Raw genomic sequence first — 26071 nt, 5'->3', positions numbered from 1 at the left:
TCAGCCATGCTCTTCACTTCCGGCATGCAGTTCACCAAAACTAAGCAAATCAGCATTCATTGCCAAGTTCCAGGCACTGTGCTATTCTGGAGACGTCACAGTGAGCAAAAGAAGATATACTCTGTGGAGTCTACCATATATTGAAGGAAGTATAGGGTTAAAAAATTGTAATACCAAATACAACTAATTCTGAGGGTGTAAATTCAGGGTACCATGCGAACATATGATGAGAAAGAGCAGGAGGATGCACTACGGCACACCTATGACCCATCACCTTGCTACTCCAAGTACTTCCCACATACACATACACAAGCACACACACCATGGTCCAATAACATCGCCAGCGAGCTTTTAGAAATTCAGAATCTCAGTACCTACCTTTGTCCTACTGACCCAGAATCTAGATTTCTGCAACATCTTCAGATAATTCATATGCACACAAATTCAAAAAGCACTGCCCTAAAGGCAACTAAACTCCACAAGAAAAAAAAAAGTAGCTAAAAGGAATCAAATTTATTAACTTCAAAAGACCACGAGGCAATTCCTGGCTTATTATTTCTCAAAAAGAAAACTATTTTCCTGGTACATCATTTTATTTTTATCTCTCAATCAGCTAATTTAGGAAATTAAATAAATTGAGATACTTAGACATTCATTAAGGTAAACAAATCTCATGAAATAATCAACAGCTTTTTCCTTTATTACATATTACATACTAGGAACTTTCCATATACAACCATAATCTCATTTAATCCTCAGTTCAGATGAGAAAAGTAATGTCCCTCAATAGGTAGTAAATTCATGTAAAACTTGGTTTCATAATCACATTTGCCTGACTTTAGAGTTTAGACCAACAACACCCCCAATTTTCATAGAGCATGAAAAACAAACATTTGTTCAGAAGGTTATTGTTTTTATTTCACTCATATGTAGGCTAAAATATCATTTCTCAACAGAAAATAATGCTTAGAAAAATCTTAACATTCAGATTTATCAAACTCATGTTTCATAAAGTATTTAACATTATATAGTTAATTTTATTTATGTTCTATACTTCATGGTGGTTAAATTTTAAACTATTTATGTATTATTTTAAATTTTCTGAACTTAGAACACTGTATTCTATTTTCAATTATGATTAGACAACTGAAAAGGTATTTCAAAACAGAAAAAAATAGGAAAGTTACCAGAAAATTATCTTGCAAATTCAGCTTCATTTTGTCATTCTTGGAACAATGCTTATCCCACAGAATAGAGGCATATTAAAATCACTTGCAGGATAATCTAGGATGGCACATCAAACATTCATTGCTTTTTACTGGTATATTTTTTTAAACCACTTTAATTTCGGACCACCTGTACAACAACTCATTATCCACATAAGATGTTTCTAAATCATTTTTATTGACATTCATTAAATCAAGACCAGCAGACACATCATCTCTACAAATTATCCGAAATACTGTTTTAGGCCTGATTTCTAGCCAAATAAATGACAAAGTGGGATTCTTAGTCAAGAGTACCACAACATTGGAAGAAACAAATTTGCTCCTAAAATTGAAGCTAAAAGGCCTTTAACAGAAAAATTGGGGTCAGGCCCTTTAGCATGTACCAGATATACCCAGAATCAACTTAATATGTTCTACAGTTTGAGAGTAAAAAACAATTGATATCTGATCAATGATGGTGTTGACAGCACAAAGGATTTCAGGCATTCACAACAGTAAATCGATACATAATAAAGTTTTTAACTTATCGGGCATAACAAATGGCAACACACATAATGAAAACCATGTAGCAGTGGTTAAATAATTTGAGCAGAACATGAAATTTATAATGGTACATTTATTGTCGGGGCTAACTCTATTCCTCCACAGATAATGGCTGCAAATGGTACCACTATTTAAAGAGAAAAAGAAGTGGTTTAGGGAATAGCACAAGTTCATGTAACTTATATGATGTTCTAAAACTAAATTATATGAGAAATCAGAAGTTAAGAGATCTTCCTAACTTTGTGCAATTCGTGGCATAGGCATTTTATGCTTAACGTACTGATTCTCTCCTTTTAATTCTGACCCAGAATTAAAATTAATAAAGAAGAAATGATGGAAAGCTCCACTCAGAAAATGGGATCAAGTGATCTGAAAGCATTACCAGTTAAAACATCTTTATCAAACAAGATCAAAATAAATAAGAACAGAGCCCATTTTCTAAAAACTGCACAGCTCCTTCTTTCACTATCTTCCCTAAGCTAATTCCTACACATGATTAAGATTCCTAAACCCCTAAAACTGTTCCGTGTCCCACCAAGTGTGTCCACAACTAGACATACTTGCAACTACCATCATAAGAGTACTTATCAGCTCCATGTTTCTTATGTATCTCTTCCACAGATACTGTGGGCATCTTACTCACAATCAGGCAATCAGCATATATGTCAGGCACCTCACAGGCCCTAAATAAATGTTTTTCTATTTAATCAATAAAGATAGGAATGATTCTGTGGTCTATATCTCTGAAAAGGAAAATAATAATAGATTAGATATCTTTAAAAAATAAAATTCTGCCACTAAAATATTAAGAGATTCTGATAAGATAGTTATGTAACAGCAGATCAAAAAAGAACTAATAGAGAATAAAGACTAGAAAAAGAAAAGGTGAAAATATACACAACCAAGAATTACTACAGAATATTGGCAAGGAACCTCTAAGAATAGTGTAAGAAAACCTAAAATTCATAATGAATTTAATTTGCTTAAGATTGCTCGAACAGCCTTTTGTTAGGTGCACCAGGAAAAAAAAATAGTGGAAGAAATAGCCATTGAATGTCTGCTACATGCAAGGCACTGCAGTAGGTTCTGTGGAGATATCAATATAAGTTAAGGGTAGTCTCTAATCTCAAGACTAAAATCAAATTGGGAAGAGTGTTCCTTTTAGGGGAGGAAGATACTATAAAAATTATATTTGTGCAATCTTTCCATAGACAACATGTACCACAGAAATACAAAGAAATACAAAGCTGGAACTGCTGAGAAGATGTCTGGGAGGTGAACTTAATGATGGAGTGAATGATTTTAAAAAAACTTTTTTTCAAAACAGAAGGAGACAATTCTGCCTTCCATCAAGGCATTGAAATAAAATGGAAATCACACTTCAATGTATTTTTCTCATGTGTACGTGTTTTTCTTAATTTGGAAAAACAAGGGGAGAAACAAAAAGGGGATTGAACATAAATGAACTAAGCAATACAACCATTTTCCTTTGCTAGCTTTATGTTCAAACACTGTTCAATAAAATGCTTCCCCACAGGGAATACTTTCATATAACTCTAATTTAAAGGTGATAAATTTAACAGTTTAAAATTAATAAAAAGCATCCATAACTCTAAAATACTAGATGAAGGAGATAGACTGAGAATGCATGATGAAGTAAATGAGTTAATCTCATGAGGTCTTTCAAGGTTCTCTGTAGCATTATGTCTGTCTGAGACTTTTGGCATTTTTTGCCCTTGGATATGTGGACACTTTTTTACTCTAAAAATGGGAACCTTTGACTCTCTGTCGGGTTTGTCAGGGCTTTTATTGTCCCTCAACTTCAGGTAAGAAGTTTATTCTTAGCAATGAATGCCTCTATTTTCATTCCTTTTCAAGAGCCAATTCAAGGTCAAGATGAAAGAAGTCAATGTTTTAATATAATTTCACCTTGCTTGGGTAGAAAACATAAAATAGTTTTAAAATAGTATTCATCTTTTCTGGGATATATGATGGTATCTGTACAAAATCCCCAAGGGAAGAAAAAAAGACTAAACAATTGTGCAGATCCTGTATTTTCATGTGCTTTTATGTCAAAAGTAATGATGAAATTTTTAAAATACACATTCTTTAGCTAGGGTAAATTTTCTTGCATAAGTGAAATGTATGCCAATTAAATTCTTTTTTTTAAGCTTTTTGCAAAATCAGTATGTTAAAAACAGAGAAATGGATCTGAAGGTTTCAATTCTCAGGTTCAATAAACATTAAGAAACAAAATATTAAAAGGATTTTTTAATGATTACAAAATTATTATAAATATATACTATTTATAGCATATTAATAAGACCATGTAGCCATTTCCTTAATTTTATTATAGTTTAATCACAAAGAACACTATGGCAATATAAGGAAATTATAAAGAGCATGCTAACAACAACAAAAAAAAACAGAAGGAAATACTCCTTTTTAAAGCCAGGGCCTCTGCACTTGGAATTTTCTGCCCCTGAAATAGTTGTTTCTTTTTCCTCTTTCACCTTCTGACCTCTTCAGAGTAAGCTTCTCCTCACCTTTCATCTTAAAGATTAATTCTCAGGAATCTTCTGATTGTCCAATATCTCATCCTCTATTATTTCTTATCTCAAGACTTTCTAGCAAATATCACAAGTTAAAGTTACTTTATTTTTTGTCTTTTTCCCTCAATAAGTCAGGGACATTGTCTCTCTTGTTTGCCACTGTAATCTCAGCAATTAAAAAAATGCTGAAAATGTTTTAAAAATAATTAGTGAAAATCATACCACATATATTTTCCAATCACAATGGTATGAAATTATAAACTTCTAACAAGAGAAAAGCTGGAAAATTCACAAGTATGTGGAAATTAAAGAACACAATTCTGAATGACCAATGGTTCAAAGAGAAAATCAAAAGAGAAATCAGAAAGTATCTTGAGATAAATGTAAACAAAAACAAAATATGCCAAAATGTACGCGATGCAGCAGAAGTTCTAAGAGGTAAATTTACAGTGATAAATGCTACATTAAGAAAAAAAGAAAGATCCAAAATTAACTTTATGCCTCAAGGAATTAGAAAAAGAAAGAAGGAAATATTAATGATTAGAGCAGAAATAAATCAAATAGAGGCTAAAACACAATAGAAAAAAATCAATGTAACTAAGCTGATTTTCTTTTAAAGGTAAACAAAATGGGAAAACCTTTAGGTAGACTAACCAAGGAAAAAACAGAGGATGCAAATAAAATTAAAAATGACAGAGGAGACAATTCAACTGACACCAACTAATACAAAGAATCAGAAGAGGCTACTATGAACAACTGTACACTAATAAAATGGATAACAGGAATGGATAAATTCTTAGAAACATACAATCTACCAAGACCAAACCAAGAAAAAAAAAACAGAAAATGTAAACAGACCAATAACAACTAACAAGATTGAATTCAGCAGTAATAAAAAAAAATCCCCACCCCACCCCCCACCAGAAAAAAAGCACAGGACCAGATGGGCTTACTCGTAAATTTTAACAACCACTAAAGAAGAAATAATGCCAAACCTTTTCAAACTGTTCCAAAAATTTAAAGAGAGGACACTCCCAAACTCATTTTACAAAGTCAGTATTAACATGATACCAAAGATAGATAAGGATACTACAAGCCAAATTCTCTGATGAATATAGATGCAAGAATTCCCAAAACAATGTTAGCAACCAAATTCAGCAGCATATTAAAAGGATCATGCACCATGATCAAGTTAGATTTACAATTAGGATGTAAAGATAGTTCAGCAAACATAAATCAATAGATACAATACACTAAATTAACATAAAGAAGGATAAAAGTTATGTAATCCTCTGAATAGAGACAGAAAATGTTTGACAAAATTCAATATCTCTTCAAGATAAAAGATCTCAACAAATTGGTACAGAAGGAACATATCTCAACGTAATAAAGGCCATATATGACAAACCCACAGCTGTTGTACAAAAGTATGGAAGGTTAGAAGCTTCTCCTCTGAGACCAGGAATAGGCAAGAGTTCACACCCTCACCACTTCTATTTTTCACAGTTCTGGAAGTTCTAGCCAGAGCAGTTAAGCAAGAAAAAGAAATAAAAGACATCCAAATCAGAAATGAAGGAAAATACTAAGAACTCAAAAACCAAAAAAAAAAAAAAAAAAACTGTTAGAAGTAATAAACTCAGTGACTTTCAAAATACAAAATCAGTATCCAAAAACAAGCTGCATTTCTACATACTAATAACAAACTATCAGAAAAGAAAATTAAGAAAACAATCACATTCACAATAACATAAAAACCAATAAAATACCTAGGAATAAATTAAACCAAGGCAATGAAATATGGCACACTGAAAACTTTACAATATTGATTAAATAAATTGAAAAAGACACAAATAAATGCTCATGGATTAGATTTTATATATCCATACTACTCAATGCGATTTACAGCTTCAATAGAATCCTTCTCAAAATTCCAATGATATTTTCATAGTTCAAAAAAAAACAACCCTAAAATTTGTTTGTAAAACAAAGCTAGAGGCATTATACTTCCTGATTTCAAACTACATTACAATGTAAAAGTAATCAAACGGTACAGTAATGGCATAAAAACAGATGCATAGATAAATAGAACAAAATCAAGAAACAGAAATAAACCTGTGCATACCTGATCAACAAATATTTGACAAGGAATCCAAGAATATTCAATGGGGAAAGATAGTTTCTTCAGTAGAGTGTTGGGAAACTGAATATTTACATGCAAAAGAATTAAACTGTACCCCTATCTTACATTACTCACAAAAATTAACCTGAAATGGATTAAAGCTTAAATGTAAGACCTTAAACTACAAAACTCCTAGAAAAAAAAGGGTAGGAAAAAAAGTTCCTTGATATTGCTCTTAACAATGTTTTTTTTAATACAGTACCAACATCACAAGCAACAAAAGCAAAATTAAACAAATGAGACTATATTAAACTAAAAAGCTTATGCACAGCAAGAGAAACAACAAAATTAAAAAGCAACTTACAGAATGGGAGAACATATTACCTAACTGTGTATTTGATAAGGGACTAATATTCAAAATATATAAAGAACTCTCAAAAACCAAGTAACCAAAAAAAATCAAGCAACCTAATTTAGAAATGGGCAAAGGAACTGAATAGATACTTTTCTTTCCCAAAGAAGAAATACATATGGCCAACAGGTATAAAGAAAGATGGTTAACATTACTAATCACCAGGGAAATACAAATCATAACCCTGTGAGATATTACCTCACACCTAGTGGAACAGCTTTCATCAAAAAAAAGGCAAGAGATAACACATATTGGAAAGGAGATGGAAAGAAGAGAACTCTTGTACCCTGTTGGTGGGAATGTAATTTGGGATAGCCACTATGGAAAACAATATGGAGGTTCCTTGAAAATTTAAAACTAGACCTAACATATGATCCAGCAATACCATTTCTGGGCAAATATCCAAAGGAAACAAAATCAGTATCTTGTGCATTTAATAATGTATATAACTGTTGAATCACTACGTTGTATACTCAAAACCAATATAATACTGTATGTCAACTACACTTCAATATTTTAAAAATCAAAAAATTCAGTATCTGGAAGAAATACCTGCTCCCCATGTTCACTGCATTATTATTTACAATAGCTAAGAGGGAAACAACATTAAGTGTTCATCTATGGATGAATGGATAAAGAAAATGTGATATATACATGACAATATAATTTATCCATAAAAAAGAAGGAAATCCCATCATATACTACACCCTGGATAAAGCTTGTGGGCATTATGCTAAGTGAAACAAGTAAGACAAAGACAAATACTGTGTGATCTCACTTACATGTGAAATCTAAAAAAGTCTAACTCAGAAGTAGTAAAATAGTGGTTGCCAGGAGCTAGAAGATGGAGGAAATGGGTGAAGGTGGTCAACAGGTACAAACCTCCAGCTAAAAGATGAATAAGTTCCGGGCACCTAATGTGTAACATTGTGACTACAGTTAACAAGACTGTATTGTATACTTGAAAATAGCTAACACAGTAGATCCTAAATATTCTCACCAAACCAAAAAAATAAAAAAGGTAACATGTGAGATGATGGATGTGTTAACTAACCTCATTGGGGTAATCAGTTTGCAATATGTATATCAAATAATCACAGTGTAGACCTTAAAATTACAGTGATATATATGAAATATATTTCAATAAAGCTGGAAAAAATGATAAATATTGGGCAATATTGAAGAGTTTTAAAAATACACTATTTGTGTAAAATAATTGCTGGGTAGATGAATAATTCTTATAACAAAAACAGGAAAGTAACTTTGATATGAAAACTAAGTTGAAAACCTAATATCAGAGTGAATATTGAATTTCATATGTAAATGACACACTAAATGTTTTCATTTCATTTACTCTATATTGAATTGAAATATATTTAGTTTTAAACCTGAGGTTTATATTTAGCTAATAGGACTTCAAGACTTCTTTAAGTAGAAAAAGTATTTTTGTCGTGCCTTAAAAAGTTACGTTTGAATATATTCAAATATATGCTATTAGGTAAAGAAAAACACATACAGAAATATTGAGATTTTCTTATTTGAATCAATTTTTGAGTCCTTGTGTTAAATACAGCTTCCTTCTCCTCTCAGCACTTTGCAAATACTCACAAAAGATTAAGAAAATGACAAAAATGTAGACAGTTAAAACAGAAACACCAGTGGTAATGAGAAACTAAGATTCCAGCACCACTGTGGAGCTGCTGCAATTTTGTTTGTTCACAATTGCTACCTAATTTGCAAAACGGAAATGTAGGTCCCCCCAATTCAAAATAAAGAAATTCAAAAGGTAATAGCAGAGCATTAAAACAAGTTGATGTTAGCTGTGAGCTTTTCGTATATGGCCTTTATTGTGAGGAGGTATGTTTCCTCTATACCGTTTGTTGAGAGTTTTTATCATGAATGGGTGTTGAATTTTGTAAAATGCTTTCTCTGCATCTTTTGAGATGATCATATGATTTTTATCCTTCATTTTGCTAATGTGATGTAGCACACTGTGGATGTTGAACTATCCTTGCATCCCTGGAGTAAATCACACTTGATCTTGGGGCATAATCCTGTTAATGCACTGCTGACTTCAGTTTGCTAATATTTTGTTGAGAATCTTTGCATCTATTTTCATTAGACTTTTAAAGCCTCTGGCATCCTGTATTCCATCCAAGTACTAAATAGGTCTGACCCTACTTAGCTTCTAAGATCAGGTGTACTTGGGGTGGTATGGCTGTAGACTTTAAAAATAACTTTTAAACTTAATGAAGTGTCATTTATTATTTGAAAGCTACTGTACCTGATGCACTGTATCATTAGAAAAAACAGAAAATATATATGATAATGGAAAATGTGTTCCTGAATTAATGATTTTAGGAAGGCTATCATATTAAAATCTTCTCCACATTTTCAGGCACTTGATAGGAATGGCAACAAGTAAATATCATATGCAAAATTTACTCCAATGATATTCTCATTCACAATACTACTGTATACTTAGGTCAACTAAATAAAGAAACCTACTAAAGAGAGTCACATCATAAAAAGTAATTATTCTCAATATTAAAAAAATAATAATTCTACAAACTAACCTGAGATGAATCACAGCTAATAACGCAAAAGCCATGTACCTGAATCTCAAGGGAGCTAAGCTGTTCAACAAGAATGATATTTTTCATTTGACCAAAAAACAAAAGGATCATGTTGTCATCAAGTAATGTTTCCACTACCAGCAAAAATCTTCAAGATTACCCAGCTGGCACCTGGGCACTGTGACAGTGCAGAGCAGTGTTTGAGAACAAGACCCCTAGAGTCAAACTACCTGGGTTTGTAAACTGGCTCCTCCACCAACTGCATTATTCTAACTGAATTACTTAAACTCTCTGCACTCAATTCTCATCTATAGAATGGGGGTTATCCTAATAATTCCTACATTTTCTTATGAGGATTAAATGAACTGATTTGCATAAAGTAATATATGACAGTCTTCAACATATAGGAAACCCTCCAAACAGCAGGCATTATTTCTATCAGAAAAGACTACAAACATAGGTAGGTATGAAGTTATATGGAAAGGGGAAATAACAATCATCTTATTGTGGGAACAGAGAAGAGCTCAATTAAATTCATTCTTCATTGAAATGCTGGCATGTGCAGAAAAATGTGGAACAGAAAATGTATAAAATATAACATCTGTCCAGGAATACCAAAGATTAAGCATTTACATAAACATTAAGTCCACATGGAATATTTGTCAGAGATGTGCAATCAAGAGTTGGTGAGGTAACTTGGTTTTTCTCATCAGTAAACCTTTATAAGAAAAGACTTATATTAGAGGTAGGGCCTGAAGAATAAACAGGATGTCCATATGTAGATGAGAGGGAGGAAAGCATAGGAAATGTAGTAACATGAATACAAATTTATAGGAAAGTTGGGTATGCAGTATAAACAGCAAATAACTCGGGTAAGTGACATACAAAGTATGGCAATATTAGAAATGCCAAATGAGCCCCCAAAATAATATAAAAAGGTATCAGTGACTTGTTCATTAGTAATTCTGTAACAATATAAAATAATAAGTAACCTAAATTTTTGCTCATAATCAGGCAAAAAATATTCATTATTCTACCCATTTTGTTTTCCCTGCTTTGCAGCAAAATAATAATAATAATCATAACAAAAGTTTTCAATTTACATGGTTTTCTATAGAATCCATTATTCTGTATATTTTTATATGTAGCAAAGACAATTAACTTAAAGGACAAAAAGAAGTTGAAGGACTCAAAGTATAATACACAGATAAAGGTTTCTTAGACCTGTTGTTTTCTGTCATTTACTGACCAAGCAGGAGAAGATAAAAAGCAAAAGATAAATATAAGGTTGGATGAATGAAAATAACTAAATTATACATTTTTTTATTTCTTAAAGAACTTCCTCATTTCTGTTAAATGTGTGCTGGTGCTAAAATAAGAAAACTCATACTCTGGCAATAGAATGTAATAGTTAACAAGACAAATTTAAATATCTTTGTTTCCTTATATGACAGTTATTGGTAATTACTTTATTGTTAAATCTCGGACTGTGAAGGCTTCACCATTTAAAATAAGAAAAAGATTTATATATCCATGGGCAAAAAGGATATAGAAAAGAGTATAAGAGAAGATGTACTAATTTCTTTCATCCTCAAAGAAAATCCTCGTTGTCTCCTGGCATCTACTTAGGTTAAAGATACACCGAGAGAAGATAATTATGGAGTTTTAGGAGAATTTCTGTTTTCTATGTATTTGCTATAACATCTTTATTCTGTAAAGATCTAAAATGCTGCACTTTGCATCACATGCTTCTACTAAAAATGATGAAAATAAAATGATATCCTTTATTTAATTCTACCCTCCAGATCTCCAAGCACTACTGATAAGACCAATACCCTGTACTGGCCCTGACACTCTCAGCAAGACATATGGAAGGGCCACTGAATCACCCAGCAGTCAAACCACCTAATGCTCTCTTTAAAATAACTCTAGAATCACCGCAGAGACCTATATTTCAGGAAAGATCACCTCCAGAGATACCCACTCTAATGCCACCCTTCCACTCTCCGTGACTCTGCCCCATGTTAACACTCCCATTCCTCCACAGCAAAACAGCTTGACCTTGGCTCTGACAACTGCCTAAAAATTCAGTTCTAAGACATATTAAGAATCGATTAACCACCTCCCCTTAAGTGATCAGCAGGACTAATCCTGATCTTGTTTACTTCAGATACTACCAGAAGTGCAAATCTCCCTAATTCTGTGTGCACATCGTACTCTACATTCCATCAGGTCTAACACAGCTAACTGTGCTCTTCTTGAAACATCCTTTCTTTTGTAGTTGGAGACATCACCCTCTCCAGATGCTTACACCTCACTGATACCTCTTGCTCTTCACAGCTGATTCTTCCTTACTTCCAGATCTTTAAACACAGGACCGAGCCGTCTTCAGTTCCTGGCACTCTTCTTTGCTCTCTCTAGAGTCATTCCCTCCATAGTCTCATTCAGCCTCACAACCTTATGGACTATTATTATTATTATTATTATTATTATTATATTAATATACTAATTAATATCAACCTTACATGCCCTAAACTTTACTGTTAGCTCAAGACTCATGTATCTCACTCTCTAGACAACATCACCAGTTGGATGTCTGAGTAAAAACAGACTTAACACATTAAAAAAAAAAGTCCTGCATCTTCCTCACTCTCACTCATCTCAATAAATGGCACCAACATACATAAACATAGACACAATGGAATATTATTCACCCATAAAAAAAATCTTCCATTTGCAACAATATGGATGGACCTAATAAAGTCCTGGCTCAGTAAAATAAGCCAGGCAGAGAAAGACAAATATCATATGATTTCATGTGTTTGTAGAATATAAAAACAAAGCAAAACAAAATGAACAAAACAGCAGTAGATGCATAGACACTGAGAAGTGATGAGTGGTTACCACAGTGGAGAGATTAAGGTTGGGGAGGAGGGTGAGGGGAATAAAGGGGTGCAAAAATTCTCAATCATAATATAAGTTGGTCACAGTAAAAGCAGTATAGCATGGAGAATATAGCCAATGACTCTGTAACATCTTCATGTGTTGACAGATAGCAACTGCACTAGTGGGGGTGAGGATGTAATAGTGTGGGCAACTGTTGAACCACTGGGTTGTATGTTTGAAATCAACATATGATTGTATATCAGCGATACTTCAATAAGTAAATAAATAAATAAATATAAATAAATAGCACCACCATTCTTTCAGTTGTTGAAGCCAGTAAAACATCATTTGGTATTACTCTCTTGCTTTCACACTTCAAACTTTACTCATTACCAAGTCAGCTCAGCTCGGCTTCACCACATAGACTGGATCCAACCAGTACTCTCAACTGTACAACCTCTACACTGCGGCCCTAATCCAAGCCACCACCATCTCCTGCAAGGATTTACTAGACCAGTTTCCTAATTGGCCTCTCTTGTTTCACTCAACCCTTTCTGATTGTCCCTGTAGATGTTTACAATTCTCACACATCTGTTTGACTTAACCTGCTGCTCCCTTTACTCAGCTTAGAAAAGCAAACTAACTTTATAAAAAAACTTGGAGGAGTGGGGGTGGGGGGGCGTGTAGTGGTTGAATAGATACAAATCTTGCTTAATTTCACCACCAAATAGTCATCCATTTCCTTCCCTCCTTCCACTAAAAAAAGGGGGTCAAATGGAAAGTTAGCTTTCTAGACAATGGTAAAGCAAGCATTAATTGTCCACTGGTTTCTCATCAGCCATCATGAACTCAGAGTAATGAAACGTAATGCCCTGCCCTCCCTCTGTTCTCATTCTCCTTCAACTCCCTATACTATGACTCTAAATACACTTTTTTAAATTTTCTCTTTCTCTTTTTTTTGCTTTGCTTTCTAATTTTGAGAATCGTCCCATGGATTCTCAATCTATATCAGATCAGTGATCATTCCTTTCTTCAATGAATACTTTCCCTCTTCTAAAAAAAGTTATTAATAATTTCTACTTCCTTAACACATCAAATTTAATTCGCACCTATAATTTCAGTTCTCTCCGCATTTTATATGATTAAGGAAGGCTGGAATTTGGGAAAGATCTCAGGATTAGGAATATGCACATATAGCCCAATTTTCCATCTTTAAATATATTAGCATTATTTTTGTGTAACCATATTTTTCAAATACAGTATGTTACACAAAAATGCACATACATCATCTCCCATTGCCAGACAACCATTCTAATAATTTTGCTTTCTAACTTAGGAACTGTGCTGGCTCCAGTTGTCTCTAACAGTTACCTTTCTCTAATGTCCAATCAGTGACTTTTCCATTTCAATGCCTCTTACAACTTCCCATTTCTTTCCATTTCTGTTCAGGCCCTGATCACTTCTCACCTGGATCACTTCAATAGAATTATAATTGGTCTCTAGGTTTCAGACACTTCTCCTCTTACTTACTATTGATAGATTTATCTTCTTAAAAGATGTATGACACATTTTCCATCATGTCATTTCACTGTCCAAAATCTTCAGTGAGAAAGAACACAGAAAAATGAAAATAGATTGTTTGCTTGGGGAGGCCAGAACAAGTAGTTTTTTCTCTTTTGATTTTCTTTTTAAATCCTATGTTATTTTGATAATGCTACTTTGTATGACAGGTATAATTAAATTAATTACCTAGAAGTTAATGTTGAAGTGCCCTCTAAAATATGCTCCCAACATTCTTTTTGCACTTCATATTCCATGCTCTGTTAAATAAAACTTCTACTCTCTCTATACTCTCTCCACTTTCAAACTATGAATGTTACACCCTTGATTCATTTTACATTTAGATTCCACAATTGCATAAATTTCTTGATTGTATTAGCTGGAAAAATATCCCTTTAATACACACAAACATAATTTCTTATGAGATCCAATAATTTGACCCTCAGTATTTAAGCTTTTCTTGGTGTTTTTGTTTTCATTTTTATTTTTCTTTTCTCCTCTCCTTTTTCTTAAGAAAAAGGTATCCTTAAGAACAAGAATTGTTCGTCCCCTTTGAAGCAGAGGCCATAGTAACTTGAAAACACACTCTAGGCATTTAATAAATATTTATTGTTTCATTAAGTAAATGATCAAAGGTTTCAAAGGCAACAAGGTATTTTCTCACAGAGTACCTTTTGATTTTTGTTTTGAAATTAAAACCAGAAGCAGAAAAGTATTGACTTTTGAAATTCTTCCAGGACTCAGCATTATAGCAATTGTTAATCTAGTATCAAGAGATGGAGTATAAATGTGACACGCCCACTAGAACAACTCATTTACTGAGTGTAAATGAGATGCCCTTTTCTCATCCAACTAAAACAGAAGGTGCCACTCAGTTCCCTGCACTCCGACTGCACCTGACAATGCAGGGGAGACAGGCGGCACTCAGGCTGCACCTTCGGCTTTGTTTTCATGTCCATCGTTCAAAGATCAACACTCACTTGAACTGCTATCACTGCGGAGCCTACACGGGAGAAATTCACTGGAGCCATCATTAATGCATTTTAACAAAATATTAAATTGCTGTGGCTCAGAGTGTATGAAAATTACTCCATACACGGAGTGTATAGAGTGAAAGAGCTTAACAACAGCCTAAGGAGAGGGGGAAACTTATAAACACCTAAGTAGTTAGGACATCGTTTCTCTTTTCCCTTCTTTTCCAATCAGACAACTCAGCTGGATCAAAGAAAGCAAATGAAAATATCTAGCTTCTTGGACAGATTAACTGATATTTTTACTACACATTTAATCCATGTTTCATGGCAGTAAGCAATTCAGGAGAAGATCTGATTACTCTATCATTTGATACTCTTTACAAAAGCTGAAAATTATACTCATTCTAAATCTTATGTTAGCTGGCAGTAAACATAGCTCAAGGCTGGCCACAGAGCTGCTTATAGATGCTGGTAAATTGCCAGAGGATGCAGAATAGCTCTTCTGGCCTCTGCTTTCCATCCCAGTTAATGGCAAAAGAGAGGCGGCAGTGCAACCACGACTTCAGCCACCAGATGCTGCGTGTCAGTTTCCACCCAAGAAGAAGAATAACTGCAAAAATCACTTACTGAATAGATTTCCCATGAGGAAGGCACATACTAGCCTGGGGAAGCAGAGGTTTCAGCCCAGTGGTGGTACAGCCATGATAACAGCAGTGACCATTGAGTTCTTCAAAAAAAAAAAAAAAGAGTTGGCTCAAATTATGTAGGGAAGTATTTATTTTTTTAACTCAAACACAATGTATGGCAAACATATAAAATACAGAAAATTTCTATTTATGTCTCTATTCATGCTAACCTTGGAGTAGATTACCAAATCTTAAAGGAAAGATTCTTTTAAACTCTATTTCCTATCCCTATAACTGTTAAATACATAAAAGAAACTCAGTGTCTTTTTAAATTCTACCATTATTGTTATCTACCATTAACTTCTGATTCCAAATGAAATGCTACTGTCAATCACAAATATTTGCAATGCTGTTTGTTGGCTGAACAATGACCTCTGTATCTCAGAGCAATCATATTACTTCTCTATATAGTCAGTCTCCATTTGTTACTTTTGTCCAATTCTCTATAAGCAGGATTGTTTCTTTCCACCAAGCTTAGAAGAGGTGTCTTGGTTTGTGGCCTCAATTGATATCTATAGAGTTTGGGGATGTCTGGGACGATGACTGGCTGATTTTTTGCTCCTGGTTGTTACAATTAAAACTCTCCTTCAATATGTCCTTCAATAGTAGCGTCCTCCACCTGTCTCGTGGTTTTGCAATTGTCATCTGTCTACATTGACAGATTGTGCTTGAAACTATTTTATTCAATGAAAGGAACAAATATATTCTGGGACCTGAAGCTGATTTTAATGAAGTGGGCTTTTTTAAAACACTGGGGAAACTGCTCTCCAGTGGTAGGCTTGGGTCCTTTATCCACTGAGAAGAGCAATAGGTAAACCAGCGCATTAAAAAGCTTCAACTGGATTTACAAACAGAACCATGACTGTGACTGTTACTAATTTTTATCTGCTTAATTTCCTATTTCTTTCAAAAAATAGACTGTATGAGACTAAAGTAAAAATAGTAACAAAGACAATCATTTCCATTGAATTGCTAGGAATGGGCCTCAGATATACTACTGATATTCTCAACAACCAATGAGAAAGTGCTTATACTCAAAAGAGCATCTTTTCTTAGGAGAAGCAAGATATCCCTCAGTATCCTGAGAATGTTTCCCTTGTAAATGGATCCTCGTGTGATGTGTCAAATACTGGTGGAACCCTGCAAATATAAATTATGTGCCCATACAAGTCCCAAAGTTCATGCAGTCTCAAAGTATATTTCAATTTCATTATTAATATTGGCATTTTTGGCTTTGCATTCTCTCCTCCATCGACTATGACTGTATTTGGCAAAGGGTCATTTGTTCTCAGCTTCAGTTCAAATTAGGACAGAGCCTTTTTCTGTCCCTGCACTGTCATATTCCCAACACTAAAACAGTACCTGGCACAGAGTCAGCTCATTAACATTTGCTGAATGAACAAATGAAATTTGTAACTTGGAGCAATTTTATAACTTCTTTGTATAGTCAATCTCCATTTGTAACCATTATCCAAATATACATAAATCCCAGGATTATTTCTTCCCAGAAGTATTTGACTCTTTCCAATTTTTACATAGCCAGTAGTGTTTTTCAGATGTCTATTACTTATAAACAATGAAATCATTTTTAGCAATTTATTTTGTTTGATATTTCTTTCTTTCAAAATGCTGCAAAACAGTTGGCCCTTAAATATCTGATTTTATGCCTCAGGGTTACAGGTACCAAAGAATGTATAGTTACATAAATCAAAAGAATTCAAGTCTATGTGGTCTGAAAAAATAGTACATCTATGCTATGTTTCTAATAATTCATTAAAAACAAATTTAAACAATTTTGAACTATAACACAGATTCTGGACAAGTAGATGGAATTTATTAACATCAATCTTGCTGAGTATATCAGAGTTCAGCAATCCAGAGGTTGCTCTACATATATACATTCTGAAATTTAGAGATTACAGATTTCCAGATGTTAGAATTGCCTTGAACTTAAACCTGCATCCAGCCAATTAAAAGTTGCAATGACCTTATTTGCTTTCTCTCCCATCACAAAAGCTGTAAGATTCTACTCTGCTCAAGAAGGGCTTTCCTACCCAAGTTTTAAAGGGAAAAAAATCTTTAAATTTCAAGTGCAAATGTAGAAACAAGGCTGTGATTAAGGTTTATACTATATATTCATCCATGTTTCTTAACCCTTTTAACAATCCCATTTCAAACCCTAATCACTTTAGATCTGTAGTGTCCCCAAAATCTTCTATCTAAATCTGACCCTATCCTTCTCTCTCTCCTACTGCAGTTGATCAAGCTCAGCTCAGTCCAGCTGAGGAATGTCAATTATTAAGAGCTGATGGGTTGGGGATTTACCAAACCGAATCTCACTGCTCATGCTATTGCTTCCACAGTGACCCTGCCTAGACATACTTTAGTGTTCCTGTCTCAAAAAACTCATTTCTGGTGAAGGCTAAAAGCAATAATTCTCATATTCTACTCCAGACTTCCTATCTGGATAGCTTTATTGAACTTACTCAATTTATCAAAAAGACGAAACACTGCTTGCCAGCTGGCAGCCATAAATTTCAAATAGCAGCTCAAATGACTGCAACTTAATCTATTTTTTGATTCATCATTCAACTGTTCTTACTCATCATATTGCATTTTATTAAATTCTGTGTATGCTTCCTAGACAGGTAGTAGAGTGATTATAAGTGAATTTAACATTATTAATCGAAGACTGTAACTGGCTACTATCTGACGCTGTTTAGTGACTTAATTATGTTAGACAGACTAAATTGTTTCAAGTGAACCTTCACAAAGGTCCTTAATAAAATAAAACAGTGATTTTATTTTGTGTTATCTACTTTCTGCCAGAAGGTTCTCTAGGGGCTTCAGCAGTTTTCTTTTCTTTCCTATTAGCTAGAGAGCACAATCTAGAAAGCCTGTGAATCTTTCAGGGGCTTATGCTGAAAATATTTCTCACTCTTCTGACAAGCACTATGGTAAGATCTTGGGCTGCTGTGTAAGCAGTGAGATTTACTGGTTTTCTCTTAAGGCAGCTGGCTACTGAAGTGACTTAGAATGCCTCAGGAAAGAAAAAAGGAAGAACTTTCATACTGACAGTGTGCAGAGGGGATAACTTTATTTAAATTTTGAGTAGAGCAGATATTTACAATGGGAAATTTCAAAGTAGAATTCAAAGCAGATTCATAGAGGAATTGCCTCAGACAGCAGGCTGTAAAACATACAAAATTTTAAACTATGGGGTTACATTGTTTCTTCAGTTTGCTTTGTGCAATACCAGAAGTTCACATGAATGAGAGTAAGGTAGACAACTGGTTTGTTATTTCCAGGAGAGAGCCTATTAGCCGTGACTTCACTCAAAAGGAGGCCCCTCACCTGATAGAGGTACAATAAGAGGCTGAATGTGCACAGAGTATTTCTCATTCCCACAGAAGTTTCAACAGACAGGTCAAATACATGGAAAAGGATAATGGGATAATAAAGTTACTACACTCCTGAGCAGTATGTGCAACATAGTCTTTGTGGGAAGGTAGACAGACAAAATTTGTTCTCTGTAGGAAAGAACTGCTTGGGATAGCAGATGCTTTCTAGACTGGCTGTTGCTATTCTTAGCCTTCACTCAGTAGGAAACCTATGCTCAGAAGAGCTGGCCATTGCATATGATCATTTACTTTTTCTTCCTCTGCACATCCCCAACAAGAAAACACCACATGCACACCAACAATATAGAATGTTCTTACTCAGTAATTCTTCAGTTTCCAACAATCCTTACTTATCGAGTACCAAATTACATTGGGATTTTCCATGTTTTAGTCTTTTTATTTCTGAGAATCATTCCCCACATATAGTGCACAATGAAGCTGATTGCAAAAACTGGAAATAAGAATAAAAATTTCATTTACTGTCACTGAAATTCTCTGTCATTGCAAAGCATACCTTAGCTTCCTAGCAGATAGGTATCTATCAAGAATCTATCTCTAGTTCTACCTTAAAACGTATAAATTTTGATTACTCAATATTGACAAGTATAAAAAGCATATTAAATCTAAAAACATTTTAAAATTAGCCAAATAAAAAGGGTTTTAGTGAAGGCCCAAATTTTTGTATGTTTTACTAGAGAAAGCAAAGAGCATAAATATGGTTTATTCCTCACAAGTGAAGTAAGAAGACACAAATGAGGAAGTAAACAGATTCTTTCCAGCCAATTGGGAAAAACATTAACAAAGAGCTCACCAAACTTAAAACACTATTAGTGCTCAGAAGAGATCTAGTAGGGATTCATAATTAGGCCCTTGGAGGAAATATAAGAAAGAAATATAAAGTTGAGACAGTATAAAAGAAAGTCAGTTTTCAAAAAAATATATTGTCAGAAAGCAATAACAACTAGTTTGGTTTAAAAATATGAGCTCTTCAGGGGTTACTCCTGTTGCAGAATCTCTGAACAGCCCAATTTAAAATACAATGGACCTTGGGGAAAAAAAAAATGTCTCCACCTCAAAAACTAGGACCGACAACCAATTTACAGCAATAATCTGAAAGGAATATACACCAAAATATGACAAATTGGACTGGAATTCAATCATTATGTTGGTCAGAAACTGAGCAAAGTTGCTAGCCAGAATCAATATTAGAATTATTTTTCTTGACGACTCCAATTTTTCCCCTGCAGGTAAGGGCAAAAATCTGTAAACAATAAATGTGGTCACCTCTTTCATTTCTTTCAAGTAAGTTGAGAGTCGGCACTCACCTCCTCCATAATTACTTTTACCTTCTATTTCTACATCCATTCTAAAATGGATTCTCCCACAAGAGAGTGGTAAGAAACTATACAGAAGGAGGGATATGAAAGTAGCATAGACCATTTCTGCTAAAGTGTAGTTTCCAAACATAAAACTTTTAAACAGAATGACAAATGAGTGGGAGCTAGCAAGCTCAGTGTCATCGGTACATTCTAGAGATCATAGTTTTTCATGTTCCTTTCCTCATGTAAGTGTCATAAAACCAGTCAAAAGAGATAGATTTGATAGTACATGAGTCCAATATAACTATACTAGATAAATGTGTTCTTAGGTTGGACTAAGAGCAATGCACATTAAGGTGTGTTCCTGATACTTTTCTACCAACAAAGTGGATTTAATTCTTCCCCAAGAGAACTGACACAAGATGAGGCATTCTGACTTTCTGCAAACTTTTGGCCTGGAGAGTCCTTTTTTTCCTTTGACTATAAAATAACAATACAATACCAATAAAAATAATAATAATAAAACACTCCTGAATGAACATATAAACCTAAGTTCTTTCAAATTTGTAGGCTTGTGATGCAAGAATAAAGCAAGTGTCAGGCTTTGTACAGTAAACTTCTCATGTAGAATATTACTGATTTTTCTTTCACTGGAAAAGAGAATCAAAAGCAATACAAACATATAGGTGCCAGAAAGTGAGTGTGTTTAGACCTAAAATGTCTCATGAAACAAAGATATATTTGTACATGTCAACATCAACCAGCCAGAAAATTCTGGTTTATTAAATATCTCTCTCTGAAAGAAGATATTTTTAAAGTCGAGCCAACTGTAAGTACAACTCCACTGCTATAATAGACTCTTCAGAAAAATAAATCAAAATTAGATCCATTTACCCTACCACCCCTCCATTCCCCAGCACACACACATGCACTGTCCACACAAACACACCTCACAGACACCTATAGTGAAGGAAGAACCAGGGAAGGCCTAATCATACTTCAGTGTAAAAGCACTAGAGAGGGCAAGTGGGGATGGGGCCTGGGGGGTTACATTATAAAATATCTTAAGCCTAATTATAGCCTCTTTCTTCTGGGGTTCATTTATATCCATTGTGAGAATCAATCACATTCTACTGACTATATAAAACTTAGAAAGATGAGAAACTAAGATACAGTCCAGGACAACTGATTAACACTATCATAGGCAATATAGATCCCAAGAAAAAGAATGATTGAACAATGAAAATATTTCATTCTGATTCTGAGGAAAAATAAGGACTGAGTGTGTTTCTACACTTCTATTTTTTCACTTTTTATTAAATAACTGCACTGCCATAGACATTTATTTTTCTTTTTAAGGTTTTCAAATATTTAATCTAACTGATTCATAAAAGTAAATGGGGAGAATTAAAAGAAGCCAAATTAAATTATCCCAGGAGCTAATCATCCATTTGTTCCATGTATGTTGCAAATAAATTCCTTAGTCTGTTCTTCTAATTTTTAATGTGTAAAAGCATTTGAGAACATAAATATTATATTTGTGTACATTCAAATACTATTTTTCCTTTAAAGATTCTACCTTTATTGTTAAACTTCAATTATCCTCTCCCTTTCAATAATATTATATTAGGCAAGTATTAGACAATGTGGATGAATTAAAAAATAGGTATTAGCAAACCTTGGAAAATGCTATATAACCAATATATTTTAATGAAAATTGTTAAATAAATGGAAAAAGCAAGCATTTATCTGCCTTTCCTATAAAACTCTACCAAAGTAACCAAGATGTGGTTTGGGAAAATTTCTTTAATTAATGGTTTATGGACTTAGAATATTTTTTATCATTTTTGCAATTCTTAATGGAATAATGGATACAGGCAATGATGATTACTGGCTGATAACAACAGTAACAAGAAAATATATTTTTTACTTCCATAGAAGTCCACCATGCTATCTATGAAGTAGTCTTAACAAAAAAAAATAGAACCTGAATCTGGTCAGCTTCTATTTTCAAGAATTCATAGGAAATACACAGTTAAGAGGAGTATGTTAAATGAAAACCATACAAGAAAAAACAACTTAATTTCTTCAATAATTAAAGTATAAGGAAAAATGAGATACTAAAGGAGATCACTGAGGTATGTTCATCAAGTACAATATATGGACCTTATTTATCCTTGATTTAAACAAATGCACTATTAAAAATATTAGACACCTGAGGAAATGTAAACATTGCCTGGATATTTAATGACATTAATAAATATAAAACACTTATTACACTAAATCCTTTGCACATTTGCATGTGCTTGAAATTTTCCACAATAAAAACAGTAAGAAAACAAGCTAGCTCTTATGCTACAGAAACTGTCACAGAGAGATGGATGCACTTTCAACTGCAAAGAATTGCAATTTGTTTCTTAAAGCTAGGAAAATATGAACCCAAACAGAAAACTGTCTGACCACCAAATTATTGATCATTTTCTCAACCCTACCTCCACCAGTAAGACTCCTCACCAATAATATAACTGTCTCCAAGAGCATTCTAGGCAGAGAACAAACTATTCAAAGGTACAGAGGCAGGAATAAGTCTGCCTTATTAGGGAACAGCAAGAGAACCAGTGTGTCCAGAGCAGATTTTTCAAGAGCAAGAGGAACAGATGAGGTCTGAGAAGGGGCAGAGACTAAAACTTGAAGGAAACTTCCCTGGACATAAGCAGAATCCAAGGTATAATATAGTCCTAAGTATAATGGGAAGCCATAGGAGGGTTCTGGGCATGTGAATGATAGGATTTTATTTTAAGAGGACATAGGCTGTCATGTTGAGAATTGATCAGAAGGGAGCAAAACAGGGTGAAAACAGAAAAAGAGTTTCAAAGTGTCTTCATTACTCCATTCTAGAATTGGTGACTGGGTGTAGCACATTGGCTGTGGTGGGGTAAGCAGAAAAGGTTGTATGCAAGGTATATTTTGAGCATTTGAATTGATCTGGAATGTGAGAGTCAGAGAAGAGTCAAGAATGACTTTAAGGTTTTTAGCCTGAGCAACTGAGAGAGCGGTGATGCCATTTAATGTGCTTTTAAAGTCAGTGAGGAGACTGTGTGTACAAAGAGATCATGAGCTCAGCTTCCAACTGTGTCCTAGACATCCAATGCAAACAGAAAGTAGGCAGGTGGACCTACAAGTCTGGGCCATTAGTAAAGAAACCTGGACTGAAGACAGATACATATATTGGAATCATGGAAAGTGTTCCATCACATTAAAGAGTCTGAACATTCGATGAGTTTTGGGAAACTATGGAAAAATTTTAATCAAGGGGTAGATGTGCCAACAATTCTAATTATGGCACTCATGCCGCCTAGCATGACTGGTTTCTGGAGTGTGGGGAATGGGCAGCCTATAATGGGATTCAAAGAATCTACATCTTCCTAATGTAATTAGTTATTGAAATAGAATAAAAGAAGACCTAAACCAACAAAGTAACATATTATGTTTACTGATAAGAAGAATCAGTATCATAAAGGTGTTAGATTTTTCCCCCAAATAACTTAACTCTGTGCAACTCTTACCAAAATTTCAATAGCAATTTTCATACGAATCAACATTTTGACATAAAATTCATATGCAAGTGTAAAAGACTCAAACAATTTTGAATAATAATTAGTGGGCACTCTACCAGATATCAAGAAATGTTATAAAATTGTGGCAATCAAAAGTTTAGATATTGGTGCAAAAAGTGATAAATGTATCAAGAAACACAACAGCTTAAAAATGAACCCACATATATGAACATGAGTCACCTCAAATCAGTAGGTTAAGCATGGGTTAATCATTAAATTTTGCTAAACAAATAGCAAGGCCTATTAGCTAATAATTGCAGGCTGGTCATTTCATAGCAGGCATTGTTATGGATATTTTACACCTATTATTTTATTTATCTCTACAATAATTTATGAGGTAAAGACTATTTTTAATCCCATCTCATTGACGAGGAGACTATGGCACAGAGATGTTAGGTAACTTGAACAAGGACACACTGCTAATAAGTGGCAGAGTTAGCATATCTACATGGTAGAGGATAAAACTAAGTCCCTACCTCACACAAAAGAAAAATAACTTTAAATTGATTTAAGATCTAAAAATCAAGAGCACACGTATACATTTTAGAAGGAAATATTTTCTTTAACAAAAGATTTCTTAACCAACATAGAAAAGGCACTGATTAAAAAGGAAAGGATGGCTACATCTGATGTCATTAAATATAAAAGCTTCTATACACCAAAATTAACCAAACTGGGAGAAGATATTTATAATCAAGGCTGATCTTCAGCCAGTGTACACTGGGAAAGACATAGCTATATTTAAAGCAATTCAACAACAGCTATGATTAATAGCAGCTGCTCCAAGCTCCCCTAAAGCCCCTTCCCCTGGCTTTTGCAGCCCTTTTAGGAGCTCCCACACTTCCACAGGATCCAGCAGAGAACCTCAAGTCACTGTTAGCAAACTGGTGATAATAATTTTGATTACCACCCTTGCTTGTGACTCATGTGACTAATAAAGGGAAAGAAAGATACAGAGGGTATGAAGCCAATGTCAAAACATTAACCTCGTAGGTACATGGACATTTACTATTTTGGTTTTTGTATGTTTGAAATATTTTTAATTAAGGAGAAAGATTTAACAAAATGGGAATTACATATTAAGTATCAAAAATAATAAATGTTTCTAGTTTTTTACCCTGTAATTTCAGTGCCAGAGCTCAACCCCCCAAAAGTTATCAAGCCATAGTCATTTAATATCTGAAGTTTCTCACAAGCTAAAGGCCTACCATTCCAGAAAAAGACTCCTCTCTTTCTTCATCTATTGCCTCAAGGGTTACACCAACACTTCCCTGCACAAAACCTTGTACTCCTTGACCAGTGAGTACATCTCTGGACGCTTGCTTTTGCGTCTGGCTCATGTCCTCTGCCAGCTCCCGTGGACTTGATATTTGGGACTGTGCCTTATTTCCCTCACCAGTGTCCTGTGTTTGCTGCTCCTATCCAGTGCCATGGCAACTTCTTAGTGCAGAGTAGGCAATAATCCTGAGGCTTCCCTCTTCCACTAACTCTGGACTGAAAGGTGAAGTCAGTCAATTGCTTTAGTCACTTTGTATTGCTACCTCAAAAATCTAATGGCATAAACAACAACCATTTTGTTTACCTGTAACTGTGGGTTACCAATCTGTTTTATGCTAAACTATTAGGTGGCTTTCTGCTGTCCATACCAGGGTCACTCCTGTGGCTACACCAAGCTGATGTATCAGCTCCACCATGGTGGTCTCAGAAGCCTTCACCAGGATGTGTAGAGGCTGCTGCTGGCTGTTGGCTGCTGGGCCACGTCTCCAGCATACTAGCCTGGACTTCCTCACATAGTGGCAACTTTACAAGAGCAAGCCCCAATGTGCATGCATGTTCCAAGCCTCTGCTTGCATCGTATTTACTGATATTCCATTTACCAAAGTGAGTCACATGACAGAGCTCAGTTTCATGTAGAGGCGCAACTGTGCAAGGACATAAATATAGGAAAAAGCGAGGCATTAAAGGTATTACTTAAAGAATTTGCTATAATTACATTACCTATATATATCAGTCAGCAGATTCAGATTAATAAACGATAGCACAATTATTAAACTGTTATTCACTTCATAAAATATTATACAAATAACAATTTACAAATCTATGGAGCAACAGAATAATAATAACTAAATTTATGGAGCAACAGAAAATTACTGAGTTTAACAGTCTAAATGAAATAATAGTTCAAATCTATGAGCGT

Source organism: Manis pentadactyla, chromosome 6, assembly GCF_030020395.1.
Source record: "Manis pentadactyla isolate mManPen7 chromosome 6, mManPen7.hap1, whole genome shotgun sequence".
Taxonomy (NCBI): Eukaryota; Metazoa; Chordata; class Mammalia; order Pholidota; family Manidae; genus Manis; species Manis pentadactyla.
This window is presented reverse-complemented; position numbering follows the sequence as displayed.